Below are 7,889 nucleotides of genomic sequence, written 5' to 3'. Positions count from 1 at the left end.
TAACATTACCGTGAAATGTAATGTGTTTATACTGTTTCTTATGTTGGTTTGCTTTTTCGTGATTTTCCAACAGGTTAAATATCGCTGATATCCATGTTAATATAAGTCTATAGATATTTACCATAGAAAAAATATATACATTATATAAAGTACATTAATGTATATATTTTAAGAAGAATATATTTTTTGCTATATTTCTATATATTCATGGAAATATATTTAAATAAATTATTGTAAATAGTAATTATTGTAATTAATATTTATTGTAAATAGATCGTAAATAGTTCGTAAATTATATAAGTTATTATGTAAGATTAGATTTAAGAATAAATGCAATGTTTATAATAAATTAATGTTTTGAACTTTAATAATAAAATATTTTAAAAAACAATTTGGTGTTTACTAATATACTTCATATCATTGCTACTACAGGGCATAGTACTGTACTACTGCCGGTGCTTACTAACCTCATAATAGGCAAACTTCATATATTTGTATGAGACCAGAATAAAATTTTATCAAAAATCAAATTCATAATAATTTGAAACTACTTGTGCATTGCATGCACACAAAGCCAGTCATATATTTTAGGAAAAATATACAAACACAAAGACTATGCATTAACTTCAGAAATATTGTTTCACCTACTCTTGCGTACGAAATCATACAGTAAGTGTGCAATAACAATGAAGAAAAGATGTGCCTTTTGTCTGTTGTGTTGGATAACTAAGGCAAATTGTTGTTGGAAACTTCGAGCATTGAGTAATACTACATTCGCACATGTAGCAGTACGTTAATAAAAAATGTGAACTATAGAGAGAAATCAAAAACAATTTCTACACAACCAATGCAAAATCTCCGCGTTCCTCTTGAAAGGCCTAATGTGTGTAGAAATAAAATCGCTTGAGTTGAGAAGTCCTCTTGTATTTAGTGTTCTTGCTTATAGCATGAAGTTCTAATGTGACTTTAGTTTGTAACATAAGCGTCTTCCCAGTAGCAGAAATAAGGAGTAAAAAGGCCTTTTTAAAGGCCTTTTTCTGCAGTAAGTAGTACCTACACACTTGTATTTTTTACTATTTCTTTTTTGTTCTGGATGAGCCAATATCGGAGGCCTTACACACTCGCTGTGTAGAAAAGGCCTTTAAAAAGCACTGCAATACAAATTCTGAGGAAGGCCTTACACACTCGCTGCGTAGAAAAGGCCTTTATAAAGCACTGCAACACAAATTCTGAGGAAGGCCTTACACACTCGCTGCGTAGAAAAGGCCGCCAAAAGATTTTAAAAAATGCATGTATTTGTAATTAATTATATTTAATAAAATTCCAATATCTTTTATATTATAATAAAATTTATTTAAATTAAAATTATTAACATGATTATAACATGATTATATCTATATAACTATACCTAAAATTTATTTAAACTTAAATTAACATTATTATAAATTAAATAATATATACATTTTTTAATCTAATAACACTATAAAACTATCTATAACTATACCTAAAATTTATTTAAACTTAAATTAACATTATTAAACTAATAATACTGTAAAACTATTTATAACTATATCTAGTTAATCCCTTTTGTTGTTTTTTTTTTGGTGTAAGCCTCTCTATAATATCGGTTTATTGCAACCTTGAGACCCTTTTTTATGTCAGTCCTATAATTTTCTTCACTTAGGACTTCAGTATCTGCAGCTTCTGTAACATAACGCAATTTTAGACAATGTATATGTTGTTTAATTTTAACAAAAATACTAACTGAAAAAAATATGCACTAATGACAACTTTAAATATAATTCCATACAGGTATAAAAGTATACTTACAATTGTTTTGTTACAATTTTTACGTACAATTTTCCACTGTTTTGCACTATTATTTAATATTTATTTAATTATTTTTAATTAGTTTATATATTTTTATTACTTTTAATAAGCACTATTCATAAATTATTTCACTCGCGATCAGCATATTTTCGAATTCACGAACGGACTAATTTTGTTAGAATTTCATAACTTGCAATAATTTAACTTAACAAAGAGACAGTAGTCTAGACTACAACGAAATAAAGCAAAGGTAAGCCAAAACGAAAAAAAAAAACAGATATACTTAAAAACAAAACATGCAAATATGATTTGAACACCGCTTGCGTGTACGCAATGCGCATCAACTCCTTTAGTGACGCCTTTTTAGTAAAGGCCTTTTTGAAGTACTTTAACGAAAGGCCTGTGAATTTCATTACACCTTCTGATGGAGTGCTTTTAAAAGGCCTTTTTTTGACAGGGCCTTGAGTATTCTGCTACTGGGTTCTGTTATCGTCATGACAATGTGAGAATTGCTGGTATTTACATAGCGTCATCTCTCAAGCTCTTTGCATGGAATTGTGCTATGATTAGCAAAAATAGTACAGTTCATCTTTTGACTGTATGTGTGTCATGAATTCTTAAGAAGATGATCACGCGATAGATAGATGCGTGTATCTTCTTAAATGTTTACAGTAGCATTTATTGTTACTGTCTGTGCCAATTTGATTTCATTAAATTTGATTGTTCGGCACAGTGGGGCAATTTGGTAGAGGAATATTAGCATCAATGCTAATATGTAACTATATACAGGTATTTTATAGAGATATCTGTATATAGATAGTGATTATCACTGGATTTATAATTTCTTTACTTGCTTCTTATATACTATATCAGGCTTTTCGGTGGCTCGTAAGTATGGCAAAAAATGCATGCTGCCCTATATTGGCTACGCGAGACATTGCCATCACTGTTGCAATCTGTCAAGTGTTATGTTTTGGCAAATAGCAAATCTTGCATACGTACACATAAATCAAGCTACATTTTATATTAATATGAATATATAATATAATTTGAAAACGAAAATGAATACAGAATTATAAGGAATGGTACAAATGTTGGAAATTCAAAAATAAAACACTGAAATTTTTCTTTTTTCCCAATTTTCAAATTTATGAAATTTTTCAATTTTGTTTGAATTTTTGTTTACACATGATTTTTGACATATTATTGCAAAATATGACATATGATTGGAAATTCCTACGAACGTTCACAATAGTTCTATTATTGCGTTGGTAACACTTGTTTCTTTACTGGCCGATGAGTTTGGCTAGTATACCTATACTGGCCTAGAAAGAGAATGTAGTGTATTTTTTCATTTTTCATTTTTATATAAAATATAGTTTGCTTGATTTATGTGTACATATGCAAGATTTGCTATTTACCAAAACATAACACTTGACAGATTGGAACAGTGATGGCAATGTCTCGCGTAGCCAATATAGGGCAGCATGCATTTCTTGTCACACTTGTGAGCCACCGAAAACGTTTGTTGATTAGATATTGCGCATATTATTCAAATGCAAATGATACCAATTTGAAAAAATAAAATCACGTTTTTTTAGCATAATTTATTTAGTAGGTATGGACAACGACTAAGCAGTAAGTTGCTAGTCGTTATGCGTAGCAAAAACTTGATAAATGTAAATATTATCAGATATTTTGTTTTAATATAAATATGGGTAGACATCATTTGGAATAATTGAAAACAAAATCATTCACCGTTTCCGATTAACAATTCGCTTCAAGATAATAGAAAATAGATGATGCAAAATGAAATAAAAACTAATTTCAGATATTAATGCAGCCATTTAGGTAAGATTTGGGCTTACTCTTTAATTTGAAGCCAATTTTATAATGAAAATGCCAGAAACAAAAACTGAAAAAAACTGAAAACTATATTACGTTTGAGGTACAGGAAACTCCATAGCTTTATGATTGACAATAGTGACACGCCCACCAACTGAAGTCTTTCACAGAAACTACGCGCCACAATAAAAAAGAAGACATCAGAAGACACAAATGACTTTCAAGAAAACAGATGTATGGAACATCAAAGCATAAGGAAAACTAACAGACACATTGAAAACTAGTTAAAGAATAAAGAATAAGGGAAAATGGAAACACGGACAATCTAATATTTTTTTACGTTTCCTTGAATTGTAATAATTAATTGTAATATACGACATGAACACATAAATAGACTTGGAGAATTAAAAATAAATTCCAGTAATTAACTCAAGCCCACCATTTGCTTATTATGATATTTATTCTTAAAAATAAATATATTGCTGTGAAGAAATAAGGGCAGTAAAAAAATGTGGCCAGCATGCATTTTTCGTCACACTTGTGAGCCACCGAAAACGGTGGTTAAATATAAATATATTTTGTACTGTTTAAGACATGGAATTGATTGATTGATAGTCATAATCGTATAAGGCGGAACCAAGTTCTGTAAAGCTTACTAGTTTAAGCACTATATTAGCTCTCTCAGCTTAAGCAGAAGGTATTTTCATATACACAATAAATGAGAAAGGAATCCTTTGAAAAATGCTCATAGATGCACTCTTATAACCTTTTAAAAGTATATCTATTATAGAAGAATAATTTTCCGGTGTTTTTGTCCAAGACATCCTAATGAGAGCTGCTTTTAACGCTGGTATTTGAAACGCACGTGATTGTATACCGGCAAAAAAAAAAGTCGCATACGTTTCCTTTTTGTTTTTATATTTTATCTTACATTACCAATAATGTATGTTGCTAATGGTTATCTTTTGCGTTTCCTTAATGCTTGCTTATCATAATAAAAACTACCTTATAAGTCTTAATTAACGTTTCTTATCCCAAATTGAATTACCTCACAGATTTTTCAATTTTTTTTGTGATTTATCAGTTAACAATTTTTCCCAATTTAGTTTCATTTGCTTTGATAACTCTTGATTGTTGAAATAATGCTCAACTTATTCCCATATCCTGTAAGTTTCAGAAAATTGTTACTGTTTTATTTCTATAATACCATCACCTATTTGTTTTGAGTAATGTTTTATGATTAATGTTATGTGTACCTTAGTGTTTTAAGGTAAGAGTTAGTTTTAGCAATTATATACTGGTTTTATTTGTACTCTGACATCACGGATTTGCATTTTCAGCAGACTAGAGAACTGCAACGAGTTATAGTTTTAACACTCAGAGTACACTCATGAAAAACTTAATATAAATGCGTATAAATGTTTTACTCATACACTACTCATATTTATTCATATTCGCCACAGAAATGATTCATTCGTACATTCGTTAACGAATGCCGGTGCTAATGAATCAGCTTCACAAGAATGTGTACACATTTCTAACTAGAGTAGTATAAATGGCAAATCATTCGTGCATCATAGCATATACTCAGGTAAATATGAATAAACTCAGCTGAGTATGAATATCCTCATAGACTCGATCACTTGTAGAATTCGAAAAAAATTAGTGTGTTGTTATTGTTAGCATTGTAAATGCATGTATTTTGTTTATGTTCCTCAATATTGTATGTGCATAAAACTAATAGGAAATTATATGCACAGGAAACAACAACAAGCAAATTTTTCCCGACTGCGACTGTGACGACATAACTATTAACTCATGAATAATTTACAAATCATTTGCATCATTTTTGTGTCGAATGTCGGTGTTTATGAATATCATATGAACAGAGAATAAATCATTATAAGAATGAAACATAGTCAATGATTCGAGTATGATTTGAGTGTTGAATACTCATTGGAGTTCTTTGCAGCAGACTCTATGCTTCCATAATGCATTTCTGTGTATGAAAATTCCTAAATAATATTTACTGAATATTGGCCATTTGGTTAAAGTTTCGTAGTTTCATAACGTCCCTATCCTTCCGTGCAAATCCAAACCTTTCATTAGTACATTGTCACTAACCTATATTTTATTTTTATTGTATTTGTAATGTCTTCCGTTATCTCTGCATTTTGTCTGTACCCGCTTTATTATGTTATGTCAAATATCATTACGCTAGAATATTTATTCATTCATGACGAGTATTCTTCATTGTAAATTCCATTGTTTCGAAAAGTTTTTCTCAATTAGCTTTTTTATCGATACTTACTATCTTTGCGATCATAAATTTTTTGTTTTTTTGCCTCACTGACGGCCTGATATTTTGATATAGTTCATTTTTCATAAATAAATGTAGTGGTATTCAAAGGATTTCTAATAATAACTGTTCAACAATATTACCTTATAACAATACTAAATTACAAGCTATGTATTTAGTGCTGTAACGAACCTTTGTACGCCTGGGCTTAGCTCGCTGGATCCAAGTTCCGTCCTACAATATATTTATTTTTCCGGAGCAATGGAACAAAGAGATCTCTTCCATTTATTTTTCCTGCAATGGATTTTACCTCAGAATTGGAAGTTCATATTACATTGGCAATGTTTGCTGAAGAAATCTAAATTTCTTAGTCGTGCAAAATGGATTTGCGATAGAAATGTGAATTGTTACCGCGTTTATTATCTTTTGTATAAGAAATGAATAAGCTAAGGCTAAGGAAATGAATATTTCCTTAGCTTCAATCAGCACTAGTGAAATGATGTTATGATGCTGATTGTCTGTTTGAAGTAAAATGTATACCTTTGTACATTTTGTTGTAAATCTCTACCAGCGCTAGTGATGAGGAGTGATTGCATGCTTGAAGTTTTGAGGTCTGTCGATTGTTTTTTCGTCACATCTTTTATACTGGAAAATTGTAATATGCGTTATTCTGTTCTGTTCTAGCTGAATCGGTTGCGTTTTTTCAGTTTAAGTTCAAATTCCTTCATTTTAGTATTTTCATTATGTGAATCGTTGAGTCTTCCCCGAAGGAGTTTATATCAGTAACCATTATATTAGGTCCCTTGCTTGCCGCATCCACGTTCTTATTCCAAAGTACAGTTAGCAGTTTTAGAATTAGTTCTTTCTCTTTAATGTCATTACTTTAGGCTTGGTTGTGGCAGATTAAATATTGGATTTAATCTGGTACAAAGATATCGTTACTGGTGCAACTGTGTTCTTGCTATGGTCAAGTGTTGTGCTCTGCGTTCAGAAACCTTTTTCTTCTGCTGTGTATTAATGATTGTTTTCATACTTTTTGATATTATGGAAGGTATGGGTGTTTGCCGCTATAATAACCGATTTGTTATTTGAGTTTATTACATTTATGTATTTGTGTATAAGCTATTGAAAAGTATGATTAAATTAATCCATTGGTAGACAATTGTTTTTTATATTTCTTCGCCATCAAGTATGAAAGAGTGTTGATGTAATACTAAAGAATCTATAGTACAAAGAAGTGCCACGCTCATACAAACGAAATACCCACTTTATTTTGCTGGTGGATTTATAATAAATCCACCTAACCTCATGCAACAATGTTCGATCGATTCACAACTGCTATGATGTTCAGTTCAAACCTATATGTGAGTCGAGTAAGGCTGACAAAAGCCCGACTTCAATCATACATTCAACCCTCTGTATTACATTATACGCTTGTTTGTATGTTTGTTCGCTGTAAAATGTTTAATCGATCAAACAGCATTTCAGTGACGAAATCAAAATTGTGTACATTTGATAATATTTTGAATTTAAGAGTATAAAACAAAAACAAAATTACCTGTTTGATATTGGTATGAATTGTAGTGTAAAAACACATTACAAATTTATTTATGTCTCAAATCTGATTTTTCCATTCGAGGAAGCTTTATTCTTAAATATTGTCCATGCGCAATGTTTCCGAAGCAATATCGTAATCATCAATTTTAACATTTCAATCCGGTGTAAATAGCATTCATGCGTTTCCTCAAACCAGGAGGCATTATTAGTGGTTTTAGTGACTTCTATACATTTTTTCAATATAAAATTTTTTACTTTTCTAAGATTTTTATTTTCTTTGAAATACTTTTCAAACAGTTTTATATGAATCTTAAAAATATTTTTTAAAATAATCACAAAAAGTCACCAAACATTCAAA

The sequence above is a fragment of the Teleopsis dalmanni genome, chromosome 1 (genome assembly GCF_002237135.1).
Source record: "Teleopsis dalmanni isolate 2A chromosome 1, ASM223713v2, whole genome shotgun sequence".
Taxonomy (NCBI): Eukaryota; Metazoa; Arthropoda; class Insecta; order Diptera; family Diopsidae; genus Teleopsis; species Teleopsis dalmanni.
Note: the sequence above shows the minus strand (reverse complement) of the source record.